This window comes from Streptopelia decaocto (genome assembly GCF_964273445.1).
Source record: "Streptopelia decaocto genome assembly, chromosome: 2".
Taxonomy (NCBI): Eukaryota; Metazoa; Chordata; class Aves; order Columbiformes; family Columbidae; genus Streptopelia; species Streptopelia decaocto.
Genome location: NC_138655.1, coordinates 130313586 through 130333107, shown reverse-complemented (window position 1 = coordinate 130333107; position 19522 = coordinate 130313586). Strand labels below are relative to the sequence as shown.

General features: G+C 43.2%; 1 long non-coding RNA gene across 1 annotated transcript; it reads right to left on the bottom strand.

Moving 5' to 3' along the window:
* Positions 1-2797: 2797 nt before the first annotated feature.
* LOC309436984 lies at positions 2798-19394 on the bottom strand. The gene is made up of 4 exons (XR_014183449.1): positions 19318-19394; positions 18653-18807; positions 18001-18054; positions 2798-2892 (listed from the first exon to the last, which is right to left on the bottom strand). It is a non-coding gene; the product is annotated as an uncharacterized lncRNA (long non-coding RNA).
* Positions 19395-19522: the final 128 nt, after the last annotated feature.

The following is a 19522-nucleotide window of genomic DNA, read 5'->3' as shown; positions in this document are numbered from 1 at the left end:
CTTCTCATATTACTCGGAAGTTTGTTTTTCTAATCCCCAATAGTTTTTTGTTATTGTGTTGTCAGTAGGACCTCATCAGCTGCTCAGATTAAGTCCAGCTGGACTCTGAGTACTCTTCAACTTCAACCATATATATTAAGCCTGAATTATTTTGCAACAACTGGGTCCAGAATAGTTTCTAACCTTGCTGATTATTCCATGAAAGCATTGCTGATAGTGTCAGTCCAGCTCTTCGGACTCCTAAACTATACCATGAAACTCATAACAACAAGTTGTATCTTGGGCTTGGTGTGACCATTATAATCATACTATAACTTTCTGAAGAGAACAATTTGTACTGAAGCAAGTGTGAGCTGCTCAGAATATGTATCAGGTATAGCAGATCCATCATTTTATGTGGACGGTCTTGCTAACATGCCGATGCACAGCAAAATTGCAGGACAACACCACCATCTCTCTGAAGTAGCCTTGCAAATGCAAAATGTGTTTGCCATTAATTTTGAATGAATAAATACCACTCTAAATCACAATTCTGGACTTTAGTGCTATGAGTTTACTGAGGTGCATAAACATTAAAATCAGTCCTCACTCCTGAGCTCTGTTTTCACTGCTCCCTCCAACAGTCTCTGATTTGGGGGCCATTGTAATAACGACTGGGGGCTTTGCTCTCATCTTCCTGCCACCACATTTCTCTGAGACCTGTCAAGCATTTTAAGTAGCACACACTTTCCCACACTTCTCAATGAAGGCTGACATACCTAACTTAAAAGGATTACTTTCTGCTGAGAGGAATTGTAATCCCTTTTTCCTGCTCTGCAAATCCTCTAGTAAGTGAAAAAGAAAAGCCAAGATCTGTTCTGCTGTGCAGGGCAAATCACCATCTCAGAAGGTATAGAAGAAAACAACAAATCTAAGATTTACTTGTGGTCACGCTTGTCCAGGAGCTGTGTCCCTGACTATTAACTCGTTGGCATCTTCCATCACTATTTTTAGTGCATTGATATTTTCTGTTTCAGTTTCTAATAGCTGTATGAGTACAGGCACAATTGCTATGTGAATGGTGCCCATGACAAAACACTTCTCTCAAAGATATCTACAAAGAGCTACAGATACTGAATTGCCTTAACTTGAACCCAGGTTTTAATATTTCATATTCTCTTAACAAACCCCAGAAATGTACTTTAAACTTATATGCAAAAACTAGTTGTGGTTTTCCAAACTGCCTGAGGTTGATTTGGAGAGTATTTTCAAAAGCTGTTGCCAAAGATGCCAGTGGTGGTGAAGGTTTGTGCTCCAGGGGTGGGGTGTCAGTGGTACCCGGCACTACAACAAAAGTACAAATGTTCCTGCTACCTTGATTTCCATCCACCCACTCAAAACCTCTCCTAACACCCGCAGGTTGCTGCAACAAATTAGCTTGTGGGTGAGACAGGGGGCAAAGTTTGGGTGATGTCACCCTACCATCTGAAATGGTAACCTCAGGTTATTCTGTTGCAATAGTAGCCTGGATGCTGTCTGAGGGAGCCTGCCCTGCTGTCTCTTAGAAGAGCTGCACGACTCGGAGCGGGCGGGCGTCGGATATTACCAATAAAGTTTGCATTGCTGAATTGTTCATTTTCTTGTTTCATATTGCAAACCAATATTTTCTTTCCAGCCTTTCATACAGTAGATAAACCAGGATTACTGTCCCCTTTCCCTTTCCATTACACTTACTAGACAGCAAGCTGCACTTACCAGGTGGAAAAACACCAGCTTCCAACTTCCCCACAAGAGGTATTTTCCTTTCCAGTACACTGCTGCTGCAGCAAAAAAATCCATACTCCAAATTTGTGAGGAACCTTGGCATTCATTTCTTGATCTAATTCTGCAGTTCTTAGGTCAAGGTGAACAGCCATGTCCTTTGCTAATTCATCCTAGAATTCCTTATTGATATTTGGAGGCATCATGTGTTTTTATTAATTCTTAGCTGTATTTCAGGCTGCTTCCAAACTGCCCATGAGGATAGCTGCTTCCAAACTGCCCATGAGGGGGCTGTGTTAGTTTTAGCTAATTCCTCCTTGGGTGAATTCTGCAGCATCAGCAGAGCTGGACCGGTTCAGCTGGATATGGGAAATGCCCTTCCCTCCCCTACCTTCCAGCCATTCATCTGGAACAAATGAGTCTTATTGTTTCAGAGAAATGAGCTTTGGATTTGTCCTTCAGAGGAAGTGATGTTTTCTATCCCGTGAACTAGGATCATCTGACCTTTCCATTCTGACCCCTCCTGCTTTCCATGAATTCAGAAAAAGCTAGGAACATATGGCAATGCCCCATTCCATCTACAGTCTCTAGGTGGATCACTTCCCAGTTCTTTCTACTGTGTCATCCTTTTAATTTCTTTCTGAGGCTGATCTGTCAGTTCTGTAGATCCTGCTGAAGACTACTGTCATTAGCACACTCCAGACTCCTCAAAAAATCTGCTATATCCCTACTAATTGCCGGTCTACTTTGACATCTGAAGCTGGGAGAGTGATCTGCTCTGACTTCTCATACTCAACAAAGACTTTTCATCAGAGCTTTTCTCTTGTGTGAAAGGTCACCCTTTTTGACTTCAGACTTCAGACTGCTATTTTTATTGCTTTTGGCAAGTTCCATTTCAGTCTTAATTTCAAATATATTAGCCAACATTTGAGTTTTGTAATTACTTCTATCACCTGACATAAGATTTTCTTCAACTCAATTACATCTTGACTCAATGGGTTTTTCTCCTGGACTCCTGGGTACCCCTTAAAAATCACCTGCGTGACTGAAGTGATGAGTTGAAAGCACAGGGAATCACAGCTTCTTTCATTATGTGCTAGGTATTTCTTCAGTGCACTGGAGTTTACTTAAAATGTTCTTAAAGATCCTTTTCTGCAACAAAACAGAAAAAAGGAAAAAAATAGACTATTTTATTCTGCACTGTTCCAGTCTACCCATCCCGTCCAGTTGTCTACCCAAAACAAGAGTTCACTTTCTATCTTTTAGTTTCCACTCAAAATATGTGTCCTCACTGCTTTCTACTTCTGAAATCACTTGACATCTCAGCCCTGTGTTTGTATTCAAATTCCTGGGAAAGCCTTCCTTCTTCTTGGATAATTTTCGCACTGGGATTTCTTATGGCAAACACTTTGACAGGTGGCCTCTATTGTGTTAGCTTGTTTAATTCATGAAAGGCTTAATCACTTCTTTTACATAGCATGCCTAGAATCCAGCTAGTGGACCCATCAGCTTCAACCCATATTAGACACACTTATTAGCATCTAACAGAGTAGTATGTTTCAGCATCACATATGGTGCCACTTGCTACATGGGTTTCCCTATGAAATATCCCATCTTTACACTAGTGCTGAGAATATAGTGAAAGGAGAAAGGAAGAGGTTTTTTTGCTGCCCAGGTAGTTTAAATTTCAGATGAAGGAGATGGAGTTTCCATTCTGAAATCTGCCCATTTCCTTCTCCTGAGCCCCTTTGGGAGTTCACAGAGGAAAAATATCTAAAGAATGCAAGCAGTAATGTATTATCATGAATGGCACTGCACATTAAATAATACAGAGTAAAGAGATACATCATTGATGTCCAGAGCCACAAGTGTAGAGGAGGTAAAGAAAAAGTGTAATGTACTATGAGATAGAAGTGTTGGGTTTTGCCTTCCTGTGACAGGGTGTTGTGTCACCTGGATTATACCTGAAATCCAAATTATAGAATGTCTTAGACATTCCACAGCCACTAAAATGAAAGTGGAATTAACTTATTACCAGGGGTTGCTAACAGTGTTCCATTTACTAAATCTATGCAGCAGGAAGAAAAGGAGCCAAGACAACATGCCAGGGTGAATTGGACAAAGCACAAACTGAAGCTGGAAAATTGGGCCACAGCAGCAGGGATCTGGAGGTGAGGAGAACTGGGAGATGGAAGCGCAGGAGCACAGAGAACAGGCTCCTGCAGCCTTTGCCTCTCCTCCTCCCTGGCAGCCAAAATGACACATCTCTTGGGGTGTCTAGAGAGGATTCAAGCCCAGCCCTGCCCATGCCACCACCTTTCTGCCTGGCTATGACAACCAGATGGAAATTCACTCTAGAGGCTGTGGTGCCTTGTCTCAGAGGGGACAGCATGAGGTGAGAGATTCCCAGGACCCCCAGTTTCACCTGCCAGTGGGAGAGAAGGGTGACCAGTGTACTGACAGTCTGCAGTACTGCCCCATGGACCATGATGCCCTACTGTCCCAGGCCTCAAATGCCTTAGGTAATTCATCACTTTTGCCCATTTGCCTGTGATTTATCTTCTGGCAGCTGGGCTATGCCTCAATAAATGTGTCTGTGTGAGAGACATTCTCTTATAAAAATAATTTTATTACTGTCTCACATGTAATTCTAGCAACTGAGGGACTAAGGAGACTATGCTTAGCAGTAAGAAATTCTGACCCTCACCCACCTTTTCATATACCTCCTAAATGAATTTACACAGAGCACAAAAGTGGTACTTATGCTAAAGCACCTTCTCCTCCCAGACCACAGCCTTGTTTCTCTAGCTCTGCTGGATGTAATCTAAATTCTGAAGGTGCATTCACAGCCTGCTGGCACAAGTCTATAAAAGCAGCATCACTAATACTTTGCCCCTTTCTTCCTCACACATGGTACCTAATCAATACCTCATGCTGGGTACTAGGGGTTAATTCTGTCCCACACAGCCTAGGAGAAGGAATATGTAGATGCAATAATCAATAAGTGGAAATGAGAAGAAAAGTCACAGATTCAAGAAATGTCATAACTGCATTTGTACTTCCAAAGCAGCAGTATTTCCTTTTTAGGGCAAGTAGAGAACGTGGCATAAGAGGAATCTTTTGATACATCTATCACATTGCATCTGACTTTCTTTTGATACTGAGTACCAGGTATCTAACCCAGGGCACAACTGCTGCTCACGCTGCTGACTTTACTGGTGGGCAGGATCCTATGGTAAAATTTGTGGGCGGTTTCTTTGACCAAATCAGGGGAGTACTGTAGGATTCTCCACCTTGTCTTATAAAGCACAAAACCAAACTCACCATAATTTGTTTTTTAAAAATATCTAAAACTTGTGTTTTAAAAATCTTTTCCTACCCAATCAGTTTTGCACTGTGGCTCAAGGAAGTCAAGAATGTAGAGTCTAGTGTAGGAATAGCCCTTTTTCTTTCTTTTTGTTTTTATGTGTTGATAACTACAATTATCCTCTCCATTGTATCCATTAGTCTGAAGACTTATGAACATATCTATTAGAGAGAGATAGGTTTATGCTACCATACAATTAGTAGAGTATTCTATATTTAAAAGTCTTTATGTCATTTGTTAAGATCTCTCTTTTTTTTTTCTTTTTTTTTTTTTTCCAGTTGTTACAGGAGCAAACTCATTACAAATAAAGCCCGCTCCACACTTCACAGGAGGGTAAGGTAGTAATTAAGAGAACTGTACACACCTCTCACCTGCCATCACCAAAAACAGAGTTCAAAGGATGGATGAGGGAAAGGCCGCATCCTCCACAAACAGACAGAAGCTCCTGCACACTGCTGGGGGCCAAAACTTCAGTTCCAGGACTCCCTGTGCTGTTCTAGCATCCCCTCTTTCTTGTGTCTCCTGCTAAGTAGCTATCACCCAGCTTGAAAGAAGACTACATCCCCTTCTCTGGACGAGATGCAACAAGGGATGCAATCTGCAAGATTTGCAGATTCAAGAGGGGTCATGACATCCTTTATGCTCCCAAACCACAAAGTTTTCCCCTGTAGGAGCAATGAATGGATGGGCAGAACTGGAGAAGCCTTTTGATACTGTCTTCTTCCAATATTAATAATGCCCAGTTGCCCTCAGTGACCCCTCTCCTGTATGCACCCACATTATACTGAGTGTATTTTTGAGCAATTCATAACACAGCAGGTACTGGCTGAGTCTACTACAGAGAGGAACAAACAGGGAGGAGAACAGTTTGAGAGAAATGAAAACACAAGCAGAAATCCAGAAAGAACAGTTACAAATCCTTGGTGGTTGGCTCATGCTTTTCCTACATGTTATAGCATTTCATAGGTTAGTCAGAGCTCCTTTTGACAGGGACAATACCTCCTGCGTGTTTAAACAGAGCCTAACAAGGCAAAGCCTTGAGGCATCTGGCAACATAGTTAAAAACCATATAACCAGGTTGATTGACAGACTGTGGAGAGACAGATCACTGTGCTTATATTTCTTTTGGCAAGCCCTTGCTAGAAAAGTGGCAAATCAGTCACCAAATCCACTAAATCCCTCGAGGAAGAAGATGAGCCCTTTGCTAACATGCTGCAGCAAACAGCAACGAGAGCCTGAAATTGTTCCGTGGGGAAGTGTGCCATGAAAAGGCCTGGCTTGGCTGGTCTCCCAGACCAGCTCTGCACCTGAAGAAAGTGAGGACCTGGGTGATGGCTAAGGAACAAATATTTCTGTCTTTGTGGAACCCAAACACTTGGGTGACATCAAATACTTATTCTCAAATATTACTTCCCTTTGGAACTGACAGAAACACAAAGAAAAGAAAGACTATTTCCCTGTAGTCACATAGAGAATGCAAGAGCAGAGGCAGGTTTGCATCAACACTATCTCTCTGCCCTTGCCTCCTTTCCTTATGCAGCTTTGGTCCGATTCCAGCTTGGCTTGCCCTCCTCTGTGTGGCTGGTGAGGCACTAGCTCTCTTCCTTGATAGGACAGGAAGAAAGTGGGGACTGGCCTAGCCTAGCTGGCTTTTCCTTCCTCTTTCCACTGATCATCACCCTCCCTGCCATAACACATCTGCCCAGTGCCCCTTCCCCTTCTTCTCTCACGTGTTCTTGGCAGCAGCTCTCTCCTTCCATCATCGGGAGGGTAATAGCTGGGAAAGTGGGACTTTGGCAGACCAAGGAGAAGCTGAGTTCTCACATTCCAGCAAAGAGGAGGCGGTGACAGCCACAGCGGAAGTAATGCATCTCCTCAAAATGGCTTGGCACCGACAAAACTATGATTTGAGGAACCTCAAATTTGTCTACTGGGATTATCCTCACTGACAGGGGAGCATATCAGGAGGGAAAATTCCTTCAAGATAAGCAGGTGATGAAGAAACCACCACCAGCGCATACACTTTCCTCTGGTCTTTGCAGTGCTAAAGTGCATTTACAGCAAAGCTTGTTGAGTAGTGAGGGCACAAGGTGGTCTCCAGTGGCAAAGCTACGTCTTGGCTGCCTAAGACATTTTGCACAGTCAAAAGCAGCATGAGTTCCAGTTCCAGAAGAACTGGAATATATACGTGCAACCTGCCAAATGCAGGGAAGAAAGAGGTTCTTTTAGCAGGATATTGAATAAACTAGGAGGCATGAAGATTTGTATTGACCTAAACATAATCATGTTGTTAAAAGTGAAGTTTTACTAGTATTTTGACAGACATCCTCCAAGAGTCTATCTGACTGGACATCTCTTGAACTCACATACTCCAGACACCGTCTCCATCTTCCACCTCTGGCCCATTTCTGGGTGAGCTTCATTAGTTTGTTGAATTACCATTCAACTTCTTTTCAGGAAGCATCATGTTTTATGTGCTTTTGATAACCCAGAAGAAGGGATGGCGCATTTCAGTCACCACCACCCAATGTTGCACCTCCCAGGAGGTGAGCGTTTTGTAGGCTACTCCCCTGGCAGGGGGCTAGTTAGGAAGAATACTTTCAATACCTCTTATTATTATGCTGTATCTCCAGCATTATTACTACATGAATCTTTTCATATGAAAAAACAGACTAGTCACTCTGAAACCGGCTCTGTACCTGTACCTTAATGCCTGTACTTTGCACTGGAACACGGGTTATAGAGAAATGTGAGTAAAATATATTTTCTTGTTCAGTCTAGCAGGCAACTGCATTGAGCCAAACAAATAAAAGACATTTTTTAAAAATCCTTTTGCTTCCTGTAGAATCCTGCTTTGTTTGCCATCATTGTTTGGCAAATAGGAAAGGGCTTATCTCTCCCTCACAGAAAGTAATGCAGCTATAGAAGAGCTCCAGAAACTTGTCAGTCTTTACTAAGAAAAAAATATTGGTTTAACAGCCCTTGCCAGGAAATAATCTGAACCTTCAGACAGAGAGAAGGTGTAAAAATTAGTTCACTGTGCTATGCCTTTCTTTCCTGATTTTAGTGTTCAGTTCCAATTCAAGGATCTTATCAGGTGTATTTTCAAAGGAAAGCTACAGTAATCTTTAGCATTAGAGCGTTCCCATATTAGATATTTCTTAATTAGCTGTGAAATTAACATTTACCTCCCCAGTGCAAAATTTGCCATATTTTTGTTTGATTAATTTGTAATTAAAATTTAAGCAAGAATGTCTGGTTTCTAACAGATAGAGGCAAAAGCATACCTTTGACCCTAGTTACAGTTTTGTTTAACCCCCTCCAGAGAAACATAGTTACTGTGCATTAATATACAGCCTTTCACCACCAGACCTGTTAGTGTACATTATGGACTAATAATAATAATTATATTGTCAAACAATTCAAACCACATAACAATACAAGCTCCTCTGAAAAGTGAAGCCCTATAGGTAATGAAACCTATTTTTCTTTATACAGTCAGCTCAAACCTCTTTTTGAACAATCTGGTGTTAAGTAAATAATGGGCCTGGTTGCCCCCTCCTCCAGGAGAAACCATAGGAGGGAGCAGAGTGGGAGGAAATCTCCAGGAAGTTTTGCCTTGTCAAAACTGTGCCTCAGCTTTTTTCTGATGGTGGAGTTACTAATTCCCTGTGATGCCCTTTCCTCCCACACGTGCAATGGGGGATGTAAAAAGACATCTCGCCTGGAGGACCTTTTGGTCTGAGACGGGCCAGAAGAGGATGGGTGGGCTCTTCTTGGCGTGACCACTGTGTTTGTGCTTCACTGGGCATGCAAAGGACATGACTGCAGAAGTGGTGGTTGTTCGTGGGACCAGAGAGGTTGATAGTCAGCTACTGTATCCTCTTGGCTTTGGGGCTGTGGCTCAAGCTCTGTAATAGGACAGGGACCCTGTTTTGACTTGAGTATTAGTTACCATTTAGAGCACGGTGCTGTGCCACCGAGCAGTCCAGTGTAGCTAGGTGACTTGTTCTCACTAGCACTTTCTGTTAATTTAGTCCCTCATTGAAAACTAGAGCTCCGAGAGCAGGTGAAGCTCAAAGACCCCTGCAATTTCAGTACAGTAGCAGCTGAAGGAATCTGGTAGATGTTTTCCTGATTCTGAGCATACACTCGTGCAGAGTTAGTGCTATGAGCAGAAGAGGCAGGGTCCAGTGAGGCACAGGCTTGCAGGTGGGTGATGTGAGAGGCTTTGTCAGTAGCTCTTTATTTCTCACCATTTGTTCAGAAGTCGTTTCCGCACAGGTGAGACACTGCAATAGTTACAGTCCATGCCAGTTCCCGTAAGCTGCTGCAGTTGATGGGCTGACTCTGCCCTGGACCCGGGCAGGAGCACACAGAGCATCTGTGACAGATGGCAGCATCCAGCAGCGGTGCAGTAACAAGCAGGCAGAGACAGTGTTAAGCTGTTTCTGCTGTCTTGAACACTGCCATGTGATTGAGGACGCTTTGGAAAACAGATGCAGACAATGATGTGGTTATCAGGAGGCAGGAGATAATCCATTCATATCCTCGTGCCTCGGGGAGTGACTTATGTCAGACACAAACCTGCTCTTCTAGGCCAAAGCCACATGTGGAACATGTGGTATAAAACCCAGATGATCCAACTACTTTTTTCACAGACATTCCTTAAACTTTTCCTGAAGAAAAACTCCCTCTCAGGTATACCCAGGTAAACTTGCCCTCGCCACCCAGGGCTAAACTTCCTGGCGCCTGCCTTTGGTTTTTTGCTTCACCACTTCGGTCTAATGACTCACCGGAAAAAAACTTCCCAGGCATGAGGGAAAAGAGAAGCCAGATTTACCAGGGATCCCTCTCTTTCTGCTTGCGGCAGGCGCGGGGGAGCCCGCAGGGGCCGCGGCCGGGCTCCCCCCACCCCGGGGCGGGCTGCGGGCGCTTGGGTGCTGCAATGGTGCCATCTCCTGGAAAAAACCTCGAAGAGCCGGGGCTGGCCCGGGTTTCGGCAGCTGAGTGAGAGGGCCAGGGGTTGTCCTTGCTGACATCGTCGCCACGGCACTCGGTGTGCGGAGAACTGGCCAGGGCGGGCTCGGTGGGTGCCGGGGAGCGCCGGGCACAAACCGGCCCAGGTGCAGGTCCTGGGGCTTGGTGGTGCGGGACCGAGGGGACACACGGAAAATGTTAGCCGAGGCAGATTCCAGTGGTGTGCAGAACGGGTTCACCAGGTTGAAACTTTACTGCAACTCTTAGGAGGAAGCCTTGGATCTGAGAAGCTCAGCTTAAAAACCTGCACAGCTGAACTCCTCTGCTGTGCGCTGATGTAACTCCCCGGGTTTTGCTAAAATGGGTCCTGTGAAACAGAGAAGCAAGCCAGGCTCAGAGCAGACCACTGGAGTCTACTTTATCACACTGAAAACCTGTCAAAGCCATCCCAGATGGGGCTGAGAACTTTGGTCGCTTGAACCCAGCCTCTGCTCCCTGAACTACTTCTCCACCCTCCCTGAGTTACCTCTTTCCATGGCAATAGTGCTTCAGGAAAGGATAGAAAGTCTTCAACCAACAAACAAACTACACAGACTTTCACTCTGTACTTCCTAGTGCTAAGCAAATGAAACAATAATTAATACTAAGGCAAGAAAATAACTGGGATCTAAACCATTCCTAAGAAAAAAATAAAAATCCCAGGAAACCGAATAGATCTATTAGTTCATTTTGTCTGCCCCCTCAGCAGTCAGAGAAACAGTGAGCAACAATTTGTCCTATAGCACAGTGTACTGTACCATATGTGTCCAAATTCTCCTCCTACTTATATTGGTATAAATCAAGAAGCAAGCAGAGTTACACAGGTATAAAACTGGCATTATCAGTTCCTGGGTCTCTTTAAATATTACTGAAACCTACTGCTGATTCTTCTTTGTTTGCCTGTTAGAGGGGATTGTTAAAAAGGCACATGCATTTATCCATAGCACACTGTATCATGCGAAGGAGTTCTTTTATTAGCTTTGATCTTTCTTTTTACATTTATTATTTCTTTGAAGAAATGCAGGATTATTGCCTCACTCTAGCCAGCTGGCCTGCTGGGGCTCCCTTTGCTACATCAGGGGTTTCTCTTTTTGCTAATCCTCTCTTTATCGATAATCCTTCTCTACCTTCTAATGACTCTTGGCTAAGGAGAGTATTTTGTTATTACTACCTGTTGTTTAGAAATTCATTTTATTTGGTGTAGGTGTTGCTAATCGTTTGCTAATGAAAACCTTACTAAAATCAATGCAGGTCAGGATTATGCTGGTCTGCGTGGCAATTAACCCTTTCTTCCTACCTGTTTTGACTTAGATTTCCCCATGCACTTCTCAGTTTTTAAATATCAATCTTAATTCTATTTTGGGGGGCCCAAGGTAGAGGTATCTGTGCACTTTCAGGTAGTGCAGGGAATCTTTACTTCCCATGAGAGTTTTTTAAAAGGCAGAAGTTGGCATTTTGTAATCTGCAAAATATTTGTGTGTGCAAGTACAGTGATGTTTAAGGTAAGTCCTGGAATAAAAAGTGTAGGACAAATCTAAAGCCAAGGACAAGGGACGGACATCATTTCACAGAAACATGCATAATCCTGAGGCAGGGAATACTGTATACTCTTCAAGACTCTTTGTATTCCTCTGTATTACAGATGCTATTTAGATGCAATATGTATCCCCCTTTACACACACAGAATGAAGAATAAGTCCTGCTTTGAAGAATTTACAATTTAAAAAGACAAAGGCAGATCAACAGCATTAGGAAGACAAAGAGCAACAGCTGCACAACATAATATAAATACAATTGTGGTTACCATTCCCTCCTTCCTCCTCGTTGCATTACCTCAGCCTGACCTTATATCTTGTCAGTTGCCTTGCAGCTACCTTACCAAGAGGAATAATGGATTCAGGCTGGTGATGCCCCAGCCCACACACTGCCCAAGCTATAGAATCTCTGAATATTGAGATGTGTTGCAAGACTGAGGCCTTTAGGAAGAAAGTGCGCTGCAGAATGCATCTCTTCAGGCAGAAATGCCCAAGAAGCAGCTCCCCTGGCTCTGTCCGTACTTTGGAGAGTAGAGCTTTGCATCCACTTCCCAACTATTGGAAGAAGGGTGAAGTTCCAGTGACATCAAGAGGAACTCACCTCTACCACCATCCCTCTCTTCCTTGGGAAGGGAAAGGGGAAAGAGGAAACAGCTAACGTGGGGCCAGGTGCGTGGCAGCGCCCTGTTAGGGGAAAGCAGTAGCCAAAGCCCCAAGCCTTCAGCCTGGAACACCCAGGGAACTCTTGCTGATGACAGATTCATAAATTTAAATTCTGGCTCTCCTGAGGGCAATTGCAGCTCATCTGTGGCTACAAATCATTCTCACACCGAGGAACCTCAGGGCCTTTTTGAATTAATTTTACCTCAAATGGGATTTGTTTTTAAAAACCTGAGCCTGAATCCCTTCATGCTCTGAAACATCTCTTGTTTGAATACCATGGCTCAGAACAGTCTGTAACTTCATGCTTTGCATGCCATATACTGCATTAACTCTTGGCTTACAATGAATAATTCAGTGCTATAGGAGAACAAAGTAAAATAAGGAACACATGACAAATCCTGCAGGTAGCAGCTTGGACAAGCAAGGAAGAAATTAATATTGAAAAAAAGAGAGGGAGAGAAAAGGTCATATCTCAAAGGTCTAGATAGCTTTTGTTTGTTTGCTTCAGTATCATCCTGGTTGCTGAATACTAATGTACTAATGTACTTTCATCAGTGTCTAGACCTGACTTCTGCTGACAGCCAAGGCATTAGGGTACCTAACCAGGGTGTTATTCAGCTACTCTCTCCATAATAAAAATATAAATGTCTTTATCATTTTGCCAGTCATCATTGCCAACTTTGCAGGGTGCCAGACAACTGTGCTACTGTGTGTGACTAATGGCATCCAGCCAGTCTTGTGTAACCATGTTATTCATTTAGGCTCAGAGTAAAACCAGGTTGGCACTAGCTCTTCAAAGCTGGCTTCAGCAAAGGCTCCTTTCTTTGAAATACCAGTGAGCAGAAGGGGAAAAACAAAGGATAGGAAGACTGAGGCAAACCAGGAATAAAACTGAGCAACCCAGAGAGCAGCATCTCAGCCTGCTCAGGTTAATTTTCTGCTACCTCTCTTGGAGAGTGAGGGAGTGAGAAAAATCAGGTAACCTTCATAATACAACAGACGAGAGCTGCTGCCACCTCATCCTCTCCTGGGCAGCTCATGCTTTTTTGGCTTATGTGAAGGCCCAGCATCAGCACAGGCTCAAGCCCAGCTGAGCTGCCTGCTCTCTGCACTGACCCCAGGCTAAAGGCCTTTCTCAGAAGCTTGACTGCAAAGCAGTGATGGCCACCTGGTTCCAGCCAAGCCAGTGCTGAGCCTGCGCTGAGCCACCCTGCCAGGTTCAAGCATTGGCAAATCTTCTTACCTTGGGCTGGATGTCATGTGACTGCAGGTGACCACTGGCTTTACCAATAGTACCGTGGCATTTTCACAGTAGTCTCAGACATAAGGTAATGGGTCTGGACCTAGGCTGGGTTTGCCTTGAGACACCATGAGCATCTCTGCACCCATGCATAAGCCATTGTCAAAGGTTAAAAATGTAGGGTGGGACATAGTTGTCAACATGAATAAAATCCAGCTATTTGGAGTCAGGAAGGATTTCAAGTTCTGGATGTGTTCAAATCATGTTCTACCCATTCTGCTCTTCGTTACTGTGGGTAGATTCTGCCCCTGTCTTCAGCCCAGCTCATCTCAGCACAGTTTTGGGGTAGGCTTTGGAAACCAGACAGCAAATGCTACTGGGGCCAGACAAACATCCTGTTTCAGTCTAACTGCTTCTCAGAGCAGGGGCCTTCAAAGGGCTGTGGGTTTTGTTTCTTACAGCTTAGGCCTCTTCACCCAGCTCAGCTGCAGCCAGAGCGTGTCTGACAGGCACCTGGAGCTGTAAAAGCTCAGCAAAGAGTAACCAGCTTGTCTTTTTGATGGAGACTGGTGTTGGGGGACAAGAGAAAGGCAGCTCAGTGTAATGACAGGGAGAAAACAGTAGTGCAGAGAGCCAGAGGCAAGAGCCAGCCTAAGGCTTGGGGTTTGGTTTTGTCTTTAAAGACTACTGAAGCAGCAAAATCTGTAGGTAGGAGGTTAGTTAGGTCTAACTACCTTGCACACAGTTCTGTAGTATTGAAACTCTGTTTCTTTGGATGGTAATTTTGGCACATGAAATTCATCTCGTTCCTCACACCAGCAACACTGCAGATACATTTGGTTACTTCATCTCACCAGCTGTCTACATACACCAGTGTTCTTGCATTAGAAATTAGTTGTTCATTTTTACCAAGGCAGGATCTTGCTGGCAGGATGCTGAAATCTTTGGGGGGATGGGTTACTGGTTTTGGGTATTGTTTTGGTTTTTGTTGGGTTGTTTGTTTGTTTGTTTTAAGAACCTTGCTTAAAGGTATTATATATTCTACAAGGTGTAACATCAACTTATCAAATAACATCACATTTCCACATATTTTCTTTTAGCTAAAGACAGTTCTGTAGTGTGTCTCACCATAGCAAAAGTTGCTGCTTTAGCAAAAGTTGGTTTGATTAGCCTTCTAGCTCAGACAATATCACTGAAATATTATTCTCTGAGTGCTCTCACAGTGCATTTGTCTGAATTTAACTTGAATCTTTATTTTTCATGATTGATAGCACAGCACAGATTGTTTCTACCTTATTCTGCCAGACCTGGATTCTCATTTGCAGCTTCTGCAAGCCCACAAATGTCCAAAGGGGTGTAACCCATTTTTTTTGAGCATGCGTTAGACCCGAGACACATGATCAGTGAAATCCATGAAGCTTCAGCCCATGAGCAATTCTCAAAGTCTGTGCTCATAAGTTCCTCTAAAGATCCATTTACCCTTTACCCAGCACATTTCTATGAAGTTTGAAGGCTGAACATGATGGATGACTGTCATGTGCATTTACTTGTGTTTTATTCTCACTCAAGAACTTTGCAGTGCAACATTTTGAGATCCTCATGTGGTTTTACACCTGCAGCTGGGAAAGATTTGTCCCAATATCTGTACTGCAGACTTCACCCTCATAGAATAAAAATGTCATTTGGATCTTGGGTGTTATCAAAGGCAGTCCTGAACTTTGGGGTGACATTTGAGCTAGTAACTGCCTTGAAGATTAAATCCCATTAATTTAAATTTGACTTGGGCAGAGCACTGTGGGGGGAGACACTTAGGATGTTGGCAAGGATGTGCTGGCAATCTTTTGTGTTAGGTCAACATTTCTTGTGGATCAGTTCACTACTCCAGCAAAGTTGGCAGTATCATTATGTTGTCTGCCTTGACAATCACGTGTATGTTCAAGTGTCTTTTCTTAACCTTTTGCTCATGTTGTAACACTGTGGCAGAGGACTGTCTATATTTTGGGATCTGTTGCAGTATTCTTGTTTACTCTACATCTTAATTCATAAAACATTGCATTTTTCTTTGAGGTAATTTGGCTTCGATCTTGCTGCGTTGTCACTGTTTATTTGTTCTCATGAAGATCAGCCCTTCTTTGAAAACAAGCAATGGTGAAGTTTTGTCCTGCAAAGGAAGAATTTCAGTATGCTACATTTGTTTTTTTTCAGCACAAGTTCCTTGAATACTGAATGGACCTCAAAATGCAGAAAATACCAAAAAATGCAGGAAAAAAACAACCTGATGTCACTTGTGATTCCTTTTTTTTTTTAATCACATGTAGGTAAAATGTAGAATTAAGTAACTCTCAGACCCCAAAAGGCTACATGTAGAAATTATTTTCAGTGTGCAGTTGCCTAAGCTGCAATCCTGTTCTATGTCTCTTTTTGTTTGCCTTGAAAGCATCAACCCCCCACCAGAGTTGATACAGCTGTGTGACATGATGTGCTTTTCTTCCTGTCAGCAATGGATTGAGGTCTTTAGAGTTCTCGTTAGGATGGTAGTACAATATCAGAGATCTAGCCAAGGAGGTAGGAGACATGAGTTTAAGCTCCAGTTTTGCTTCATGAGAAGCAGCCCTGGGCTCTGACACTGGAAACAAGGATAATACTGCTCCTCTTCCGCCTTGCCTAGTAAGCCTGAAAACACTTCAGGCCAAGTACTGTTGTACTGGGCATTGCTGCATCCCAAGGCTTGCTGGAGAGGAAAGCACAGCTGTGGTAGAAATAGTCAGCTTAAACAGCCATTTCATTAAACCTGTTTGAATATCGACACATGCAGCATTAAGCTTGTATATGCATCCACCACATACATTCAGTATGGATCTCTGGGTTTTTCACCTTGGGTGTAAAATCAGGCATTCACAAAATGAAGCTGGAGAGGCATTCACAAAATGTGATTTCCAGCAACTTTGACTAGACATATGGAGACAAAAAACCTAACAGCAGAGGTGCAAGAAATAAAATGCAGCTAATTTAAAAGATCTTTTTAATCACAGAGCTGACTTTCCTACATTAACACAAAGGCTTCTGAATGGGGAGATTGCGTTTCCCATAATAGTAATTTTTTTTGCTATAAAATGCTTTTTTCATCCTTCTTCACTTCTGGACTAAATGAATGATGTGGAGACACATGACTGGCTTGGTGAAATCAGCCACTTAGCAACACTAGGACCAGATGCCCATGCAATAGAGTGCCAAAGCAGAGCGCTGGCCTCCTCCACGGGTTGGCCAAATGTCTGGGTCTAATGACTCCATGGCAGCCCTGTCTGCAGAAAATTCAGGGGTACGATTGCAGCCCGCAGAGAGCTGCACCCAGTGGCAATTTTGGGTGACTACTGTGTATCAGCCAGCTGTTATTCTGGCAAAAGTGCTGGACACTTTTTGCAAGTGTGCTGGCAAAAAAAGCACAGTTTTTGTGGCCCTGCCACATTTCACTAACAGGGACAATCAGCTCACGAAAGAAATGAGAAAAAAAAAAAAATAAAAAAGCAGTATGCCTACAGTCATACTGGTGATAGGAAGTTATACTCTGCAACTTGTGTCTCTTCCATTAATTCTTATTTTGTCTTTGTGGGGATTTCAGTGTTTACTCCATAACATAAATCTGCTTCATGTAGCAGCTCAATAGCTTAATGTGATTGCACTGCAAAGCACTTATTTAAACAAAAACAGTAAACTTCCAGCCCTACTTTTTGGGGAGAAAAGAAACTGTGACTAAATTAAACCCACATTTTCAAAGTAGAAAGGAAATACAAAAGCTGAAAAGATATTTTGTTTCTAAATTCATGGCTTCTAAGCCAAGTTCATGATTTTTTGGTGGCTGAGAAATGTGTTTTAAATGTTTGATGGCAAAACTTTTATTCAGAGCTACATTTATTGTTGAGAAAAATTATCATATTGCTAAGAGTAATTCTTAGCAGCCAATCAAGCAACCTGCTCTAGTTATCTCCCTAACATTCACAGACCCATCTATTCTGTAGTGATTGAAGTCACCTGAAGCTCTGAATAAACAACCATGTGACAAGAAATCTTTGTCACAGACACCCTGCTAGGTGAGAGGAAAAAAAAAGGATGAGCTTTGTGATTCAAGCAGTTATCTGGCACTGAGGAGATCTGGGTTAAATTTCTAAGATTTCCAGAATCTGTTTCAGATTTTCTTGCCTGTCAGTGAGGAAACCTTGCAGGGAAATCTGTGTAGGAAATTATTCCCTACTTCTCAACAGCATTGACTGTACTTTGGGTTTCTTAGACTCCATGAGGTGAAGAGGTGAAGTAGTTGCGTAGTTAAATTGTACTCAGGAGCACCCTAGAGTCGAAGGACATCCAGGACTGTGCTGCAGCCGGCAGCCATCGGAACTGGAAAGGAGTTGAAAGCAGTAACTGTATCCAGAGCTGCCTACCATGTGAAAAAGTTGCTGGATCCTGAAGGTCAGGCCTCAGAGGTGTGGGGAAAGCTGTGAAGATATACATTGTTGGAAACTCTTGTTGCTAAAATCACTGGTCTGTCACTTATTAAACTGTGAGAAGAAACCTAAATTGCAGCTGAGCACAGTTACAATGGATGATTATAATAGAGAGGAAAGTATTTCTAGCAACAAAGGCCCTAAGCATATTAATTCATTCAGCTCATTGCATTGTGTGTAATCCTTGCTTACACTTGCTGTCATGCAATAGAGTTAAAATTTACAATCTTATTGATGTCAGAAGATATTTTTATATATACTACTTTGTTAGCCATTTTGCTTCCTAACAATTAATCAAATCTCCAAAGAAATATCATGTTGGAGAGTGTGGATTTATTTGTGTTATTAAGCTATTCTAGCAGAGCATTTCTGTGTGTTAACAGCTCTGTTACAATATGGCCCACTTGTTTTATGACAAGTTACAATTTTCTTGTAATGTTAGCTGCAATTCATCTCAATAATTATGCTAAATTAAGTACTCATGCACATATAGAAATAAACATCAAATACATTAAAATAAAGTGAAGAACGTAATTTAATATCTCTCAAGCTAAGTAGAGTGGGGATTGCTTAGCAGTCCTTAACTTACCCATCTAAGCTTGGCTAAAGAGCCCCAAGGCTTTTAGGTTTCTGGGATGGGGGGTACTCCATCGGTTGGGAAATACTTCATGGGTTACTGATTTCTTCCACCTTCTAGCAAGACTGCAGCCCTTCCTGCTTTTGGTGTGCTCAGGCTCCGCCTCCCTAGATATGAGTAAGAGATTTTTTACAATGAGGGTGGTGAAACACTGGCACAGGTTGCCCAGAGAGGTGGTAGATGCCCCATCCCTGGAGACATTCAAGGCCAGGCTGGACAGGGCTCTGAGCAACCTGATCTAGTTGAAGATGTCCCTGGTCATTGGAGGCAGGTAGGACTGGATGACCTTTGGAGGTCCCTTGCAACCCAAAACATTCAATGTTTATCCAGGCCTGGCTATGCAGCCCCACAGCCCCCAGGGGCTCCAGCCTCCAGAGCCTCACTGCTTGCATGGCTGAGGGTCTCCTTGACCTTCAAATCCAGAAGCCAAGGGATGTTACAATTGTGCCTCTGCCTGGGGAGGCTGCCTCAGCATCTCCAAAGATCTGGGTTTGTGGAGAACCCTATGCTGCAGCTCAGAGGTCGCTATAGTTCCTGTCCTGCTCAGCCAAGCTGAGCACTGGGACTGGGACTTGTGAAAACTTATCAGAAAAACAGTCGCAGTGCGAAGAACTGACCTCAACTTCTTGGTAGACTCCTCTTCCTCAGCCACAGGTCCATCCTCATCTACTGTTTCCATTCAGTAATAAGACCTCCTAGGGAAGGCTGCTGGTACTACATGGGAAGAAGGAGATATTAAGAACACAGGGACTGTGAGTTTGCCCCACATACCCGTCTTTTGTCCATGGTACAGAAAGTTAATTGCAGAGGGAAGACAACAGT